This window comes from Thrips palmi, unplaced genomic scaffold, assembly GCF_012932325.1.
Source record: "Thrips palmi isolate BJ-2018 unplaced genomic scaffold, TpBJ-2018v1 HiC_scaffold_19, whole genome shotgun sequence".
NCBI classification, from domain to species: Eukaryota; Metazoa; Arthropoda; class Insecta; order Thysanoptera; family Thripidae; genus Thrips; species Thrips palmi.
In genome coordinates this window covers 6115638-6134997 of record NW_023144628.1, presented here as the reverse complement: position 1 = coordinate 6134997, position 19360 = coordinate 6115638, and the positions used below count along the sequence as shown (strand labels likewise).

At 62.5% G+C, this 19360-nt stretch overlaps 1 long non-coding RNA gene across 1 annotated transcript in view; it reads left to right on the top strand.

The window, feature by feature from the left end:
- Positions 1-3380: 3380 nt before the first annotated feature.
- LOC117646357 overlaps positions 3381-19360 on the top strand; it is a 47834-nt gene continuing 31854 nt past the window's right edge. Inside the window, exon 1 of the long non-coding RNA XR_004587776.1 lies at positions 3381-3581. This is a non-coding gene — a long non-coding RNA (uncharacterized LOC117646357). The remainder of the gene's footprint in view (positions 3582-19360) is intronic.

Here is a 19360-nt window from a genome sequence, read left to right as displayed (position 1 = left end):
CGCGTGTGCGTGAAAGAGAGCGCGGCGCGTGGCTCTCCAACGTGCATCTGTGTGGAACGGGGATGCACTATTGAGCACCGTTTCGGCCAGAGGATGCGACGCGCTACGCGTGCGTCAGCGTGCGCGGTAAAAACGGTTCCTGCTTTTCCGCGGAAGCCTAAGGTAAAGACACGGGCAATTTCCAGGGAAAAGTAGGAACGTTTTTTTACCGTGTGTGCGCGTGTGGGCGTCGTCGTGCTGTAGGCGAACTTTTCGTTGACGCCAAGTAGGCCTAGCACAGCGCGAGGAAAAAAGTAGCGGGAGACTTCTCTGCCTGATGCATACTGCGCGCCCCCGCCGAAGGAAGTCGGTGCGGCAAGCAATCTCGTAATGTACGTACTGTTAGGCGCGGCAGGTCGCGGCAGGGAGGGTCGCGCAGAACAGCGGTCGATTCCGGCGGGCCTTGATGAGCACTAACGACGTACCGCGCCCTTTCCGCCCTGCCCCGGCCAGAAGACGCCGACGACAACGACGCACAGTGGGCCAGAAGACTGGTGGGGGCAACCAAAAGTCTGGACGCGTTTTCAGATCCAGAGCCGCTAAACAAGATTCGAATCGAACGTGTGGACCCACCAATAAATTCCTCTTTCGAAGAGCAATCCATTGGTGGGGTCACACGAGTCCTGTTTAGCGACTCTGAAGCTCAAAACGCGTCTAGAATTTTTGCCGCGCTTCTGGCCCCCTGTGCGACACGGGTGTGGCGCAAGACGCGGGCCTGCATCTCTATTACGAATACTACCGGCCTCCCGCGTCCGCGGCATACGCAGGGAAGGCCGAAAAAGTTTGTTTGAAAACGGGAAAATCGGCAGCGGCAACGAACTCGTTATGGTGCTTCTGACATAAAGTTAACGGGCTGTTAATGACCCGCCGAGCCTTATTGCCCGGAGGGTTGCGCGCGCGCGCGCGCGTGTGTGTGTGTGTGTGTGTGTGTTTACGTTGGTGTGATGACTGATAAACACGGCGGCCAGTGTCTCCGCCACCTGCAGGCCACCGCAGCGCTGTACCGATGTATTGCCGGCGGGGCGGGGCGGGGCGGGGCGCAGCACCACTGTAACCGCGTCTATAAACAGCCCAGCCGACAAACAGCCGCGCGTGCCAGGGGGCGCTCGGAGAGTAGGTGGTGCTCGGGGCAAGAGCCGCCGTCGTTTCAACTCCGCTCAAGCTCGGCGTCCTCGCAGTGGAGGAGGAAGTGACGTCGAGGACGCCGACGACGAGGACGCGTTGGTGACCTCGGCGTGCCTCCTTGGCTGGCACGCCCCTTCCTTGAATCTGGCTGCGAATTGCCTGAATGGTTTGCGTTGGCGCTGCCGCACAGGCATTCGATCGGTACTGCCAGCCGCCGTACCCCACTCGGAATCACTTGGGTGTGCCATTCCGGTCGGAGTCCGAACCGTCCGAATCCGATCGGGAGGCGGTCCGTCGTCCGAACGCCCCGGCATGCCGCGCGCGGGTGCACAGTCAGCCTTCGGGAACGCGGCCCGGGACTCTCGGGGAGCGGCCTCGGAGCGGGCGGAGGGGGCTCACATACGAATCAAATTGGCACGCAATTTTCAAAGTCATCCTCGCTTTCCGAGCCATTGCACGCCACCCCCGCGATCGTGCTTTATCACAGTGGCGGGACTGGCTATGGGCTGGCGGGGCTGCAGTGGTCGCACAAAAGCTGCCAAAAATCACAGATCTCAGTCTTTTGTTACCGCTTTAACCAAATTCTACGTTTACGTAATACGTGGATGACCGCGTGATAGACTCGAGCCGCGCCGTGACCCCGCTTGGAGGCAACGCCCCGGCCGCCCCGGCCGTCCCGGCGCTGGAGTGGCGAAGCTAAACGAACCGGCGGGGGAAAGTTCACCGCAAGTAAACCTGTATTTCTGTACGCGCCGACCGACGCGGCGGCTAACTTTCAGAGCACTCTCTTCTTCTCCCTCTTCGGAGCGGAGAGGGGCGCGCCGCGCATTGAGGAGGCTGTCATTGTGTGTAGCTGGTGGTGGTGGTGGCGGCAGCGGCGGTGGTAATGCTGGTGGCGTTGGAGAAGGGCATGACCAAGGCCAGCGGCGCGGTGCGGCGCATGGCTAAATGTTTATTGCTTTGTGCCAGTGGACCTTGTTTCGTTATACTCCATGCAAGTCAGGCGCAGCGCCACCAGCCTCCAACCCCAACCATCAGCGGCTCGAATACAGCAGTGCTGCTGCAGGCTGATGCCGAACTGCCCCCCCCTCTCTCTCGCACTCCAGCGGTGACTCGTAGGGCGGTGTGAGAGGGACAGCGACGCCCTGTTCGGAATGAGTCCGCAGAGCGGGCCGCGGCGTGCTGTCCCCATTTCTCTCTCGCACTCTTGGGGGCCGTATGGATGCGAGAGAGACAGAGCGCTGCTCTCGGAATCAGTCTACTGGCCTGGTCGTCCGTACGATATTGCGTTCCCGTGCCGACAGTCGACCGACAGGTGCGGAGGAGCGCGAGCACAGGGGGGCGTCGGCGGGGAGGCTCCAGGGTGGCGCGTCACTGCCACGCCACTGCCACGGCAGGGCAGGTGTCGTGGCAACCAGTGTAGCGCCCGCCCGGCTCTGGCTCGCCGGCTCGCCCTGTCGAGACAGCTTAATTTACCCGGCACCCTCCCTCACTGCCGCGCTGCCGTCAGTGGCGCCACTGCTGCCCCCAGCCGCCCGGATGCGGCGGCTCTGCGCGCCAAAGTTCGCAAAGTGCGGCGGGGTTTTAGTTTCATCCAGTCGCCACGCATTGCTGCAGCAGGAGTAGAGATTCCCAGCACACTGATTCCGCTGTGTCGCTCTCTGGCCCGTGAGTGCGAAAGAGTGTCGGAGCGACGAAAACGACTGTCAGTGACTGCCGTGACTCCACCTTGATTGCCCGACACATTCGTCGAGGCCGGAAGGGGTCTCGGAGACGTCGCGCCACTGGAAGGAAGCGGCCGTAATCTGGCAAATCTCCCGAAGCACTCCTCGCATACACCACGCTCGGCTTGCCGTCGGCTTGTCCGCGGGCAGGCTGCCTGTCTCGGGGTGTAATCCCGCGGCAGCGCCGGCAGCTCCAAGCTCAAGGAGAGCGCCGCGCTGCGCCGCGCGCGATCGTGCCGCCCGAGCGGGCCGCCAGCACCGCCACCGCCCCGCCGGCACCGCCCCGCTGGGCCCCCGCAGGGGCTCACTCCAGTCGCGACTCAGGCGCGGACGCGAGCGGACCGAGCCCCACCAGAGCCGACGCGGCAGCCACGGCGTCCAAGCAGACGGCGTCGCGACGCTCTCGCCCCGCCAGCTCGGCCGCCAGCACGGCCAGCAACCTGTTGCCGACGAGCCAGCGCCCCGCCCAGCCCAGCCTGCAGCCCCAGCGCCCCAGCGCCCCAGCGCCCCGGCCACGCGTCGTCGGGTGCACTTGAGCGTGCGCGTGTCTGCGCGCGTGCGTGTGTGTGTGCGAACAGTGCGCCTGTGTGAGTGAGCCCATTATTGGTCGTTGACTCTAGTGCAGTTACTTGCGGGCGAGTCGCCGCGGGGCGCGCTGGCGCAGCTGCGTCGCGGACTTCGTGGACGCCAAGGGTGAGTCCACTGTCCCTCTGCGAGGGCAAGGCTTAAGGCGTGCTTAAGCTGCCTCTGCCCTGTGTTTTCGAAACAAAAAAATTGAAATGAGAAGGGACCGTTTTTATTCGAGGGCCCGGAGACGATGTCGCGCAGGCTTGCACTCGTCTTGTCGACATGGGAAGCGATTACGCTTCCGGCGCGCCTGCCGTCCGCCCTGCCGGCCTGCCGCCACGACGGTTGATTGAAAATCAATACAGATGCTCTTTTCCCGACGGGCCGTGACTAATCGAAATGCCAGCAGCTTGTGTGCGCCCCTCCGGCACGCGAGCCACACACACACACACACGATGATGTACGGCCTCCAACAGATACGCACTCGATAGTATCGACAGGATGCGGCTCGCGACCAGCCGGCGCGAAAAAGCACGCCTCCGGAAAGTCCCTCGCTGACGACCGCACCGCGCGGCGGCGTGGGACGTCGGGACGCCGCTCGCCAGGCAGCGGGAGTGATACTCCAATCAGAATCCAGGGCGTCCGCAGACTGAGAGTCGCTCTGTCTCTCTCGCACTCATGGGGCGTCCCGTCCAGGTGCGAGAGAGACGGAGCGACGATAACGACTGTCGGTTTGCCGGCAGCCTGGCGGCAGTCAGTCAGCCAGGCTGCGACCCGGTCAGCCCGTCGGCCTGCAGATGGTGCTGGCGGTGGCGGTCGGCGGGGCCGCCGCGGCGGGCCGGGCGCGCCATCTGCCGAGAAGACGCTTTGTCTCCGACGCGACGCCGACACCGCGGCACTTAACGAGATGCGACACGGTGCGTGCCTGCCTGCCTGCCTGGCTGCCCGGCGGCGAGGTCACGTGCATTTGGTTAATAGTGTAGTGGCCGGCTGCGCGACGCGACGCGGACAAAGACGCGAAACGAAGTCCAATAAGAAGACCGGTGTGCCTCCCGGGCCGCCGCCACTGCAGGGCAATAGTGCTCTCGTTCGCAAGGCCGTGCTCCTTTGAAAGTGTCTGAAAGGGAAGGGGGGAAAAAGGACAGGAAAAAAGGCACAGCGTCCCCCGAATTGCAAAACGGCGCACTGGCCGCGACGCGACGCCCCTCTCCTCCTCTTCGGGGTGCTTTTTGTTTCCACGACGTTTCTCTCTTCCTGATGACGTCGCTGTTTCCCAGGCAGTTCAGTTAGCCCCCCCCCTCCCCTTGCGATGCAGCTTAATCGCCTTGTTGGTGCCCCTCGCGTGCTCAACACTTTATTATTGTCTCCTATCGGTGGCGGCCCGGGCTCGGCCCCCGGGCCAACAACGACTGTCGGTCTCTAAAGTAGGGGAGGGAAGACCGGGAAAAGAAAGTTGCAGTTACGGGCTGCGCAGCGGTGCGCGTGGCTGGGCTGGCTGGCGCTGCATCTCTGCGGCTTGGCCGCGCCGGGGTTCCGTCTCCAGCACACTGATTCCGAGGGTCGTTTTCGTCGCTCTCTCTCTGTCCCACCCGTACGGCACGCCCCGTGAGTGCGAGAGAGACAGAGCGAAGACTCTCGGAATCAGCGTGCAGATCGGCTGCGATGCGGTGGGATAAGTTTCCAGGCCGGCGGCGTCCAACGCGCAGCAGCAGCGAACGCCAGCGACTGCAGCGACGCTGTAAGAGGGAATGATGATGATTCAGGGGAGTCTTGAGACGCTAAGACAAACTTATAGGTGCACGCCGAAGTGCGCCCCCACCCCCGCACGCTGGGCCAGAAGACCGCCGCCGCCGGCCAAAACTCTAGACGCGTTTTGAGCTCCAGAGTCGCTGAACAGGACTCGAACCGAACGTGTGACCCCACCAATGGATTCCTCGTTCGGAGAGCAACCCATTGGTGGGGTCATACGTTCGCTTCGAGTCACATCTAGTGACTCTGGAGCTCAAAACGCGCCCAGAATTTCGGCCGGCTTCACCGGTCGGCATTCTGGCCCACTGTGTGCTGGCTGCTTCCTGCTCGCCAGGCGCGCGGACGAACACGCGGCCTTGCAAACTCATTCCGACTCTACTCTCTCTGTCGCACTCACGGCGCGTCCCGCAGGGGTGCGAGAGAGACGGCGCGACGTAGCGGCTTTCGGGACCGCTCGGCAGCCCAAGCCTTGCGTGGCGGAAGGGACAGGCGAAGGGTGCCCCTCGCTGCGTAAAATATTTTTGTCACATGACGCGACACAATTTATGACTTATTATTTCGACATGTCAGCTTGATGAAACTAGCCTTGACACGCAATAAAAGTCACATCAATTTTATTACATTTTCACGAAAAAAAAGAGAGGAAAAAGTATGTCAGTTGTTTTACAATTCGTAACGGAACCAGATCCACCCAAAGGTATTTAGGAAAAAAAAAATAAACGGGACGGGCCAAAAATTCAAACGAAAATTCTTCCTCCTCTCGTTGATTTTCTTTAGATTTTGTAGTGTGTGTAGCCATTCAAGCAGGGTTTGACGTGCCGAAAGCTTGCGACGCGTGTCACTGCGATTGTTATTGTGCGAGGCGCCAGGCGGAGATTGAACAACACTCTGTTTAAAATACGCGCCGCTGTGTCAACGACCGAGTCTCGTGTGACGCAGAACGGCGGGCACCGCCACTGTACAGGCGCCGGGCCGATGCTGCGTTGTTTTCGCCGGCCCCCAGTGCAGAAGAAAAACACGACATTATTTTTCGCATATATGCGTAAACAATTAAAACATTAAAATTTGTTAGTCTGAAAAAAAGTTGTTGTCCTTGTTGCTGTACTGGCAGCGGCGGCATCCTTGTTGTTTTAAAAGGCCTCGTCGTGTCCGGGGTGGATTCTCCAGTTCGGGCACCTTGAGCCCTTCGCACCCCGGGGGGGCCGCGCCGAGCCGAGCCGCAGTGGCGGGCGGCGCCTTGAGCCCCGGGGCCCCAGAGGCTGGTAGATCGATTACTCGGTCCCAGAAGGCCGCCCACCCAGCTCGAATTAATGGCGTGTAGATGTGCAAGTGTTTACATCTGACGCCAAGACGCCCCCCCCCCCCCAGCCTCTGAGAGAGGGTGGCTGTCTTCCTTTATCCGCAGACACATACACATACAATGGCATGGCAGGCGCGAATAGCCTGGGGCGCCGCGGCGGCCCGGCGGCTTTAAGAAACACATTTTGAAAACTTTTCCTTTTTGTTACGGTTTCCCTTCTTTCGCTTTAACTTTGGGCTTGTGATTGCGAAAGCCGTGGGTGCCGGGGCGCCAAGGCTGCGCTCGCCACGCGCCACGCGTCGATTGATGCCTTTTCGACGCGCCGGCCGCGCCGCGCTGCCACGCTTTTTCCTCCCATTTTCTGTTTTCTTTCACCGCGGTACCCCGAAATACTCGCCGAAGGGGACCTTGCGCGGCAGACCCCCCTCCGCCAGCAAGTTGCCTATCAAAACAAACGCCGCACAAAAAGGCCGGCGCGTTTTTTATGGCCTTAATTAGGAACTATTCATTGACTTTATAGGGCCGCTCGTTTATCGCAAGACGTCTAAACTTGCTGAGGCTGCTGCCTGCCTGCCGCACAGTGGGCCAGAAGACCGGTGGAGGCGGTCAAAAGCCCGGACGCGTTTTGAGCTCCAGAGTGGCTAGATGGGACTCGAACCGAACGTGTGACCCCACCAATAGATTGCTCTCCGAACGAGGAATCGATTGGCGGGGTCACACGTTCCGTTCGAGTCCTGTTTAGCGACTCTGGAGCTCAAATCGCGTCTAGAGTTTGGCCGCCTCCACGGTCTTCTGGCCCACTGTGGCTGGCTGCCCCCGTCAAGCGCGGCGCTACATCGGCAAGGTCGTTCCGTGTTTTTCCAAATTAATTCCCTACATTGTCGCTGTTTGCTTTCCGGGGGGGGGGGGCCGCATCGGTTATTTCCCCTTAAAATGGAATGGCTCCTCTCACTCGGCCGCCAGTGTTTACCAACGAGGAGCCACGCCAAACAGTCCGCGACCGGCCGGCCGGCCGGGCTGACGACGTCTTTCCCCACACCCCGGCCAAGCAGACCGACGCTCTGTCTCGCTCGCACCTGCACGGGACGCCCCGTGAGTGCGAGAGAGACAGACTCTCGGAATGAGTCCGCAGGCAGCCGACTCAGCCAACACGGCGGCCTACCGCACCGACCATCCCGCCCGGCTGTGAGGCATGTCTAAGCGGACGTGCCTTCCAACACGTGTTCGGCTCTCTGAAGTAGGTTTCGAATCGAACGCACGGTGGTACCGAACGGATTCCTCGGTTGGTCTACTGGTACACTGATGGAACTGGAGCTGTCGTACGGGCATCGTGTACCTAGGCTCTTCTTGAAGGGCACGGAGGCTCAAGCACCGCTATCCTTCCTACCCGAATGCTTGAGAGAATGTGCTCAGTACACTTCAAGAAGAGCGCCAGGCGTGCAAATCGCAAGCAAGGCCTGCACGAGAACGCTTCCGTTTTGCCAGTGTACCCCGATGTGTTCGATGTGAGCCACGTTCGATGTCCATTTCCGCGCCCGGGACCCCTTGAGCTTCGCGTGGCTGGCGCGCTGCCGCCGCGCTGCCGCCAGGGAGGGCGCAGATAGGCAAACACCGCCACTGTTGGCCTTTGCACCCATCAGCCACCGCCAACATTGACTGGAGGGCCCGGAGCGCCCGGCGAGGCGGCCGCCAAATCCAGAAAACACTCCCCGATTACCGGCGGCTGGGTGGCGAAACTTGCTAATGAATGAAGTCGGCACCAAGGCGGCGGGAGCGAGCGAGAACGTGGTGAGGGGGAAGAGAGAGAGAGAGAGAGAGAGAGAACGTGCGGTACCGACCGGGTGCCCCCCGGGGACTCGGGATGAGTACGAGGGTAGGGCCCGGCGTCATGGGCCTCGCGGCGTAACACCACGCCCCGCCCGTGCCGCCCCGCCACACCCCACCACGCCCCACCACGCCGCCGCGAAATATGTGTGGCGAGCTTATTTACAGCCCGGAGGGAAGGGCCCTGTCCGCCCCGGGCACGGCTGCCTTCGAGAGAGAGAGAGAGAGAGAGAGAGAGAGAGAGACGTCGGCGCCGGTCTCCCTCGGCCCAACCCTGCCCTGGCCGCTGCCCTGGCCGCGCGGAGGGTTCATCGCCCAGCTAGTCCGCACCTCTACGTCAGCGACTTTACCGCCGACCCGGCCCGTCCCGTCCCGTCCGAGCACTACATGAGCACGGGGATGATGCCAACTTCTCGACGTCTTCGTCGCCGGGCCGGGCGTGGCGGGCGGGGCGGGCGGGCCGCCTGCAGACCTCGGGGTAGGCCGTGCCGCCGAGCGCGCCCGCCGGCCGGGTTGCCTACCCCCGACCTGGCAGGCGCTCGCGTCGCACCGGCGTGACATCCCCGACGTCCCGGACAGCCTTGCCTTCTCTGACGGCCGAACGCGCAGACGCGAGTGGCCGTGGACTCCCATCCCGTCCGCCCCGACCCTGCCCTGGCCACCGACAGGCTTTACGGGCGGGCCCTCGGCTCCGCTCGCCTCCGCTGGGCTCTCGGGTCCGGTCCGAGATTTGGGGTTATTGTCCTTCTCTCTCTCTCTGTCGGGGTATACGGCATGCTAAGAAAGTTAGTTTGCCTCGTGGGGCGCTGTAAAGTACACTGGGCGGCGCGTCGCGGCGTGCATACTGCGCACACTGCATCCTGCCGGCATAAACATGCGCGTTGCCGTTGGCAACCGCACCGCGCCGCCGCTGCGCCGCCCGAGGGCCACGCCGTCCCGACACGCCTCGACGGCGACGGCCTCGAGGACGCTCGCAGGACGGAGGGCGCCCCCGAGACGATCGCCGCGCTAATCGAGTCGCCGGGGAACAGAAAGAAAATGATAGAGAGGTATGCGGCGCGGCGGCGTCGTCCTCGGGGAGCAGGCGAAGCTCCCTCTGTTCCTGATGCCGCGTCGGTGGCGCTGGTCGCGCCTCGGTGGAAGGGGAAGACGATGGAGGCAACACGGACTGCCGTGTCACGCCAGCGACGTCAAGTCCTCGCCCTCGTTTATTTTCCTGCAACCCACTTTTGGATAGCTCCCCCCACGGGCCCTTTCCCCCTCCCCCTCCCCCTTCCCCTCAGCCCCTCCCACGCTCCCCGGGAGCAACTTTCCCCCAGGACCATCAAGGACGCCGAGGATGGGGCCGCTGGTCCCGCAAAAGATGCCTGGCAGGGCGGACAGGTGGTGGCCCACGAGGTGGCCCACTAGGCGGTGTCCGACTGTCAGGCGTGCCGCACTAGGTCGTGTCCCACTAGGTGCCCAGACGCATCACCCCGTGGGGTGCCAGCGCCACCAAAGCGCCACCATAGCGCCGGCAGCGCCAGCCGCCCGTTCCTTGGTGCTCCGTTTGCTTGCTCTGCCCGAGCGAACGACATCCGTCTTAGGCCTTCCCTTCCCTTCCCGACCCTCCCCCTCTCCCTCCCTCCCCTCCCCCCCCCCCCCCCCCGCCCCCCGCCCCAGGCCCGGACCCCGGGGACGGCAAGGGAGGCGCACCGGACAACAAGAAGCCCCGCCGCCCCTCCTTTTGGAACCGTATGAAAGTTGTTAGCGCCCCACCCCCCCGCCATGATGGACACCCAGGCTCGGACTGGCCCCCAAAAGGCCCCGGCAGATAACACCACAAAAGGCCCCCGATCATCATTGTTTTTACCCTTCATGACCAACTTTGTGAGGCTACCGCTCCCAAACTAGTTGCGGTCAATAGCCTTCCCGTACAGGACATGAAAGAGTAGGGTGTTGAGAATTCTAGGGAGTCGAGGGAGGCCTTTTACGGCAACTAGATTGGACACAGTGGCCGCCCAAAGTCAGCAAAATCAGCAAATTTCCGAGATTCGACCACTTTTTGACCACCTTTGGTCCCAAAATCGTTGCGGTCAAAGGCAAAATCGTTGTGGTCAACGTCTTCCCGATACAGGGCATGAAAGGGTAGGGTCTTGAGAATACTAGGACGTCGAGGGAGGCCTTTTACGGCAACTAGATTGGACACAGTGGCCGCCCAAAGTCAGCAAAATCAGCAAATTTCCGAGATTCGACCACTTTTGGACCAACTTTGGTCCCAAAATCGTTGCGGTCAAAGGCAAAATCGTTGTGGTCAACGTCTTCCCGATACAGAGCATGAAAGAGTAGGGTCTTAAGAATACTTGGACGTCGAGGGAGGCCTTTTACGGCAACTAGATTGGACACAGTGGCCGCTCAAATTCAGCAAAAACGGCTACTTTCGGAGATTTAATCACTTTTTGACCAACTTTGTGACGTTACTGGTCACAAATCCGAAGGCCCCAGCAGATTTTTCTGCCTGTCTGCCCTGGCCAGTCCGAGCCTGTGGACACCGCCAATTACGTGGCAGGGGCCGCCCGTAAACCGCCAGCCCTGTATTTATTTTACTTTCGAGAACGGAAAGTAAATACAGATGGGGGTAAAAATATACTTTCAACTGGGTGTCGAACCTGCGACCTTGCTTCGTCGAGGTCGAGAGCCGTCGTCTGCAGATGACACGCTTCTGTGACGTTCGGCGTCGTGGCCGTACAGTGTGGCTTGTGCGCTTGACCACTCAGGCCGAACAAAACAAGGTTAGCCTGCTCAGCGTTGCAGCGCGTGTGTTGTCTCTCTCCCTCTCACAGTGTGTGCGCCGTGTCGACACCATGTAATCAGATGAGAGTGTCCCCCGCTGCGCCATGTGGTCTGGCCTGGCCTGGCCTAGCCTAGTCTAGCCTAGACTGAGCTGCACAGAATGGCGTGCGCGTCGTGGCCGTCGCGGCGTTGTGTTGTCTGCACCATTTCCAAAACGACCGGCGCGCGCCGACGACACACTCTCGCTGGCCTCCTCCTCCTCCTCCCTCCGCGAGCCCCTGCTCCCCTCCCAAACACACCCCGCGCCTTTCGGCTCCCCCACAGTGTAGCGGGACGACGCGTTCGACTCCGGGGCTGATCGCCACTCCTAGACCGGAATTACAATGCCGTCCCAGTCCCCCTACTCCCTCGTCAAAGTTATCGCCTAGACTTGTAGACAATACACTAACACTCACACAGACACACACACACACACACAGAGCGCCCCCCTCTCTCCATTCCTATTGAATCGGCCTCCAGACGTAACGCTTCATCCCCCAAGTGGGGTAGCGGCGCGGCCAAGGCGCAGTCACGGGATGCGATGCGCCCGGCTGCGCCAGCAGACTGACTCCGAGAGTCGTTTTCGTCGCTCTGTCTCTCTCGCTCTCATGGGTCGCCAGGTACAAGTGCGACAGAGACAGAGCGACGGAAACGACTCTCGGAATCGGTCTGCAGAGTCCGCCTGTGCAGGGCTTCCAGGTCTTGTTGCGTGCGGTGGAGCGTGGTGCACTCCTTGGAGCGGCCGGCGCCGTCCCTCAGGCCGTCCCTCAGGCCTGCCGACCGACCCGGACCGACCGGGCTGTCGGACGTGGATGGATCGCGATTGATTCCCCGCCCCTCCATGCCCCCCGTTGGCCTCCATGGCCTCCATGGCTTCGGACAGGTACAACGACGTGATACCGCACGGCGCCGTCATTTCTCACGCCGAGTCCCACCGGGTCGCCGTCGACGTCACCCCCGCCGCCACTAAGGCCGCGACGGCCGCTACCCGCCCCGAGGTTCGAACGGAACCTTTTATTTCCTGCGGTGAGCCACCGTCTGCCATCCAAATAGACTGGCGTCCTGGCGGCGGCGCTGCGCCCACGCCACTGCAGCGCACAATGGAAGAAGGGGGAAGAGGGGTCCACGAAGGGCGAAGGCAGGCAGGGAGGGACGCGTCGCTCAGGGAAGGTGGGTGCGTTAATTAAAGGCGCGGGGCGCAAAGGCTCTGGGGAAGGGATGGCGGCGCCAACGGTGTGGTGGTCGTGACCACGGCGATGGCGGTAACCACGGCGATGGCGGTAACCACGGCGATGGCGGTCCTCGAAGCCGACGACAGTTTGCCCTGGCGGCGGAACCAGGGCGTCACGGACGGGCAGGGCGGCGACGGCCACGCGCCGGAAGTGTGCACCTCCATCAAGGCGATTAACGGTCCGGTCGGCGCCGATTACCGAAACCCAACACCCCGCCGCCGACACCGCGAGCGTCACCGCCGCTTCCTGTGTGTGTGGGTGTGCGTAGTGAGTGCAGCGGGGCGAGTCGGATCAGCAGGATGAGACGCGGCGCCACTGGGAGGGACAGAGAGGGATGGAGAGAGGTGTAACCGACACCGAGCAGGGCGAGAGAGCGCGAGGTACACGACCACGCAAAGCGAGAGAGAGAGAACGGCGCGCGGCGCGCTAACGCGAAGCGCGGTGGGAGCTTATTTGAGGTGGCGGGCGTGGCCGGGCGTTGAGTTGCTTTGATGAAAATTCTGATAACCCACCGGCGCTGTTTGTAGCGCGCAAGTTCTGCCTTTACACTGTGCAGTGGTGGGCGCGCCAGGCCGCGCGCGCGGCGGGGTAGTTTCGGCTGTGTTGGCGCGCCACACTGCTCGCAGTGGGGTCGCCGTGCTTCGTGTGGACGTAATTTGGGGGCGGGGCGGGGTGCGGTGCCCATTGTGGAGCCCCATCACTTACCCCCAAATGTGGATCAGTATCTCCCAGGGGCCGCGCCTAAGCCACGCCTCGCGTTTTAGGCCGCACCGCCCCTCGCGCGCGCTTTTCCGCGACCTGCCCCACCGAACCTTTCCCAAACGCATTTCGGGGCCGGCCTGACTTACGGACGCCCCCGCCCCCTCGCCGGCCGTCCTCGCCGGCCGCGCGCCCCGGGTCGAACAAATTTCACGGCTGTGCCCATGGCTCGGCCCAGGGTTCGCCCCATGACGGCCAGACTCGCTAGACTCGCCAGATTTGTAGTGAATGGGGAACGGGAGGAGTCCCTGCGTCCCACCCGCGCAGCGCGGCGTGAAGAGTGGCCAAAAGACGCGCCGAAATGGGTCCGCGGGCGTCGCAAAGAGGGCGATGTGTGTGTCTGTGTGGTGTGGTTGTGAGAGAGAGGGCGTGTGTGTGTGAAGGGCGACGTGTGGCAGTGAAGGCCACTTGAGAGATAAAGATGGGGGAGAGGTGAAGGGGCCCGAAAGCAAGGAGAGACCCCGGCCAGGTTGGATTCATCAGTCGAAATTAGCTCTGCCCTATCGGGGCCCCATTGACGCGGCCTCTCCGAGGGGCTCCCCTCCCGGCCGCGCTGGCCGCGCTGCAGACTCCGTATCTCTCTCCCTCTCGGGGCGTGCCGTATAGGTGTGAGGGAGACAGAGGGGACTCAGTCGACTTGCTGGCCGTTGAAGGCGCTGGGGCCCCGCGGCGCCGGGTGGCGCGTTCGTCCTGCGGTGAGTCCTTTTGTGCGCGGCGCCTGGTCTTGGTAGACGAGGCCGACGAGGTCGACGAGGTCCTCGGGGGTTGGCGTCCGAGCGGCGTGGCGTGGGTGAGGCCCACTGGGTGAGGCCCACTGGGTGAGGCCCACTGGGTGAGGCCCAGGCGGCGTGGCCGTGGCGGGGAGTCGTTGCCGGCGCCGCGACTCTTGAGCGAGGAGTGCGGGGCGAACGACGCGGTTCGAGTCCTTCTTCGAGGCGCTGAAGAGCCCGGCTGGCAGTTCGGCCGAGTTGGGCTCCTCGCTCCGTCCCTCTCGCACCTACACGGGACGCGCCGTGAGTGCGAGAGAGACAGAGCGACCAACTTGACTCCTCCCGCACACCGCCTTGCCGTCAGACTTTGTGACGGTGCGCTGTGAGACTCCCTTCCCAGTGCGCGGGCCGCGCCAGAGACAATGGCGAGACAGTTCAAGACTCTGAGACTCCCGGATGGAGAGCGGAGTTTAAGTTTAGCCCTAGATTCTTTCTTTGCCCGTTGGGCGTGGGTGGAAGGACAGGCATGTAAGCAGCAACTTATTCTTTGCTCCTATTTTTTTTAAAAAACTTGTTTCTCAGATGAGTTTTTATGGGTAAAGTTGGTGGTGCTCTCGGTCTCGGCAGTGCAGGTGAATTGGCGCGGCTCGCGCGGGCTGGGTTCCTCTCTACGGGCAGCCAGCGCGGCCCGGCGCGGCCCGGCGCATCTGGCTGACCGAGAAAGCCGATAATGAGTGGTCGACTTTCATGGCGCGGAGTTTCACTCGCGGGAGGCTCAGGCCATTAGCAGGCGGCTCGGGTTTAATGGTGTATTGGCGCTTTGGGGAGGCGTGTGCGATTGGAGAACAAAAACAAAACGGACAGTGGGCCAGAAGACCGGCGCAGGCGGCCGAAACTCCAGACGCGTTTTGAGCGCCACAGTCGCTAAACAGGACCCGAATCAAACCTGTGACCCCACCAATGGATTGCTCTCCGAACGAGGAATCCATCGGTGCGGCCACACGCTCAGTTCGAGTCCTGGTAAGCGACTCTGGAGCGCAAAGCGCGTTGTGGATTTTGACCGCCTCCACCGGTCTTCTGGCCCACTGTGCGACCGCGACTTTAAAACGCGTCCGAGCCATCATCCCCCGTTTCCGGGCTGCTCCGGCAGAGGCGTGCTTCCTGGCGCCGAAAATGAGACCGCCGCGACGGACCGTCGGTTCCGCTCCTCCTCGCCTTCACTCTTTTAATTAGTTCTCGGGCGGACCTCGCGACGCGGCCGCGCGGACGGACGACGGAAGAAAAGAAGCGAGGGAGACTACAGACTACAAGGCGCTGGGGGTCGAGTTTGCCGTCCGCTCCGCCTGTTGCAGTGTAGTGGCTGCAGCCGGCGGCGCCGTGGACGCTCCGGCGCGAACAGGTTTTAGTCCCGTACCAAAACTAAACTAGGGAAACAAACCAAAACGCAAAACAACATGGTGAAAAACAAGGGCAGCAGGAAGGCGTGACGTCAGGCGCGCGGTGGCTTGCTTGATCGAGAGCGCTGCGCGCGACGAAAACAAAAGGACCTCCTGGCCACGCCCGTTTTCCACCCCGTCCACCTGGCCGCAAAAAACGCAAAGCAACAGCAGCAACAACAACATTCACAAAAGAGAGGCCCCAACAGAACACACCCACGCACGCGTCAGAGGGCGGGCGTCGCCTGCCGCCGCCTGCCGCGGACTGATTCGGAGAGTCGCTCTCGTCGCTCTGTCTCTCTCGCACCTGTGCGGGACGCCCCATGATTGCGAGAGAGACAGAGCGACGACTCTCGGAATCGGCCTGCTGCTGGCTGACAGTCGTCGGGCTGTCAGGCCGGCGAGGGCCTCGTCACGCGCGCACGTCGGCACCGCGCACCGCGCACCGCGCCTGGACACCCCGACGGTCCTGTCCTGTCACAGTCCCACACAAGTTTTGCGTTCCCATTGCGAAGACTCGGTGCCGCGCAGTGTGCCAGAAGACCGGCAGAGGCGGTCAAAATCCCGCACGCGTTTTGAGTACCAGAGCGTCGAGAATTTGGGCCGCCCGCGCCGGTCCTCTGGCCCACTGTGTGCCGCTATCAGCAGACTGCTTTCGAGAGACTTTTTTTGTCGCGCCGTCTCTGTCGCACTTACGGAACGCCTATGTAGAGACAGAGCTACGAAAACGACTCTCGGAATCGGTCTACAGGCACGTTTGGTCCACTGCTGCAGGATATCCGGGACGAAAGTACTGCACACTGCAGCGCGAAAAAAAGGCTGCGTTTTCCAGTAGTGGCGTGCTCAGGTGCAGCTCTCTCTCTCTCTCTCTCTCTCTGTGTGTGTGTGTGTGTGTGTGTGTGTATGTGCGTGAGAGTAAAAGGGGGTGGGCGGTAGCACTTTTTTGCCTATTTACAGGAGCAAAGTGGTGCGTTTTGCATCCCTTTTAGTCGGCTTTGTGGGTGCCCTCTCTCTCTATTCACGCGCCTGGCGTTTTTGGCTCGAACCACCAACGAGATTACCCATTCATGGGGAGGATGTACACCCACCAGCACGGCCGAATACCCAATCGAAGCGATAAAATTAAAAATATAAAATGTAAAAAATTAGTTGCAGAAGGAAGGGATGAATGACAAGCGGCCATGTGGACGTCATTCCTTGTGCCCCTCGGTCTCTCTCGCACTCGTTCAGTGTAGTTGGAGAGAAAGCGATAGAGCGCCGAAGCGCTCGTGCGCGGGAATCAGTCAGTTTGCAGTCCGGCCGGTCGGGCCGCAGCGGCCGCCGTGTCTCCGAAGGAAGGGGACCGAGGGACGGAGATGGAGTGCGACTCAGACACGGAGGAAGAGAGAGAGAGAGAGAGAGAGAGAGAGAGAGAGAGAGAGAGAGAGAGAGAGAGAGAGAGAGGACGGCGGGGCCAGTTCCGCCTGATTCTTGTTTGAACGGAACGAATAACTTTGCTGTTGGGGTGGCCGATGGCGCGGAAAGGAGGACGAGGAGAGTTTGTGTGGCGGGGCTGGCGGGGCTGGCGGGGCTGGCGGGGCTGGCGGGGCTGGCGGGGCTGGCGGGGCTGGCGGGGTAGGGGCGCGACTGGACAGCCCGCCCCGTCCAGCGCGCGGCGCGCTGCTAGGCCTCCCTCGGACTGTGCCGGCAGAATTAGAGGCAGAGCTGCCAGTCAAAGTAAAAAAAAAACAACAAAAAAACAGCAAAACAAAACGCACAAAGCCAGTGCCAATTTGCACAAAGGCAGCCAGCGACGATAGTGCGACGGGCTGGGCCCGACGTCGGCCTGATGGCACTCTTTCGTTCCGCAATAATGCAGCCGTCATGAGTCGGCGCGTCCCTGGCGCTCTCCGATCATTCAATTTGCTTTGCCCGACCTCCGGCTCTCCTCCCCACTTCCTTGTCCCCGGCGACCCTCCTCCCGGTGTCCCCGGAGCGGCCGGAAAAATCTATCGGCCGAGCGGTTTATCTCTTGGCCGGCCTTAATCACGGCGCGCAAGGCCAGCACGTGTTTGCAGGGCGGAGCGCGGGGCGGGGCTTACAGTGACGACGCCGTAAAAGCCACGGGGATGGCTGCTGCAACGCGCACAGTGGGCCAGAAAACCGGCGCAGGCCGTCAAAATCCCAGACGCGTTTTGAGCTCCAGAGAAGCTAAATGGGACTCGAACCGAACGTGTGACCCCACCAATGGATTGCTCTCCGGACGAGGAATCCATTGGTGGGGTCACACGGTCGGTTCCAGCCCTGTTTCGCGACTCTGGAGCTCAAAACGCGTTTTGGATTTTGACCACGTCCAGCGTGTTCTGGGCCGGTGTGCGGCGACGGACGACACCGGCGTCGCCCACGCCAGCCTTTGTGGCGGCCGAGCCTGGCCTGGACGGCCTGGACGGCGTGGACGGCTGGACGGCCTACACCGCGGCGGCCGGCCTCGTACGTCTATGCCAATGGCGGCGGCGCCGAGGCGGCGCCTTTGGGCGGCGCCCACAAGGGCCCGCAAGGGCCCACAGGTGTCGACGGAGCTTTGCTTCTTCTCGTCTCGCCGCCCGTCGCGCGCACATGGTCCGCTTCTCAGATAACGGCACGCGCAAGAAACGCCCTCCCACGCCGACACCGCCAGCGCGGCCTTGTTGTCCTCCTAGCGGCGCATCTCCTCCTGCTAAGGCCAGCTTACGCCGCGAGGCCGCGCGGTGGCGCCCCCGCCCCTTCGGCGCATTTGCAGTATGCAGATCGGTGCAAGGCTGGAGCGGGCTGGAGCCGAGCCCCAGGGAGGCACTGGAGAGCCTGCCCGTGAGAAGGGTCCTGCCTGACTGTCCTGGGCCTGGCCTGGGCCTGGCTTGCCGTGTCCTGCAAGCGGGAGTGGCAACATTAGCACAAACAGGGTCGGGCTCGGCCTGCCCGGCCCGAACGGCGCACCAGGCGGCCCGCCTCTGCCCGGCTTGAGCGAGCGGTACACTCTCTGCAGACCGTCTCGGTGCCCCGCCACTGCAAGCGCGGCACGCCGGGGCTCGGCGTTCGGAACGCGCCGGAATTCGGGCGATACTCGGGAAGTAATTTGCGCGTCGCGCGTCGTCATGCGTCTGCGTTAATGAAGAGCTCCCCTCCGGGCCGCGGCCCCTGCCCTGCCTCGGTGGCAGACTGGTTCCGAGAGCCGTCGCTCTGTCTCTCTCGCGCCTACACGGCACGCCCCATGAGTGCGAGGGAGAGAGAACGACGACAGCGACGCTCGGAATCCGTCTGCATCGTCGACCTAGCCCGCGCGCCGAGGCCGAGGCCTATCCCCAACTTCCTAATCAAGTCGCCGGGAATGCCGATCAGCGTCGCGCTGCGCTTTCGGCCTCGGCCGGCCTGCCCTGCAGAAACGGCTTAGCGAATTCGCGGCGGAGGTGGACCGAGGCCGAGGCCGTGCACAGTGCGCCAAAAGACGTGCGCTAGAATTTGGGCCGCCTCCACCGTCCTTTGGCCCTCATTGCCGCGGGCGAGGCCGAGCAAAGCACGGCCCTGTACAGTGGCGCGTGGAGCAGCGCGGCTGCTGCAGCGGCACACTGCAGGGCACCGCCCCGCCACGCCATCAAAGAAAAATCAGCGAAAAAGTTTCGCGTGCGATAAAGCATTTGCAGGTCCGCTGCGCGCTGCGCGCCGCGCCGCCGGCGAGGCAGGCAGTCGGGCTGCGAATCGCGAATGGCGAACCAGGCGAAGGCGCACGGGCCGCGCTCTCCGCCCACCCAGCCTCGGCGCGAATACTGATCCATCTCAAGTCCGGGGCGACACTTTGGTTTATAAGCAAGGCGGCGGCAACCTCCCGAGCGCCCCGCGCTGCGCCCGCGCCTTGCTCTCGCCTTGCTCTCGCCTTGCTTGCGTCGGCGTGGGTGCGCGGTTAAGAATAGAGTCCTATAAGTGGATCGGGCCGAATCTTGCGTCGCGAGCCGAGCGGGACCGGCAGCAGTGCGGGGCCAGGGCGCTCGCTGCGAAGACCATGCCGCATGCAATGCTCCGCGCTGCTGGCAGTCTGTTCGAGTCCACAGCGCCAAAGTTAATTTGCGTTAAT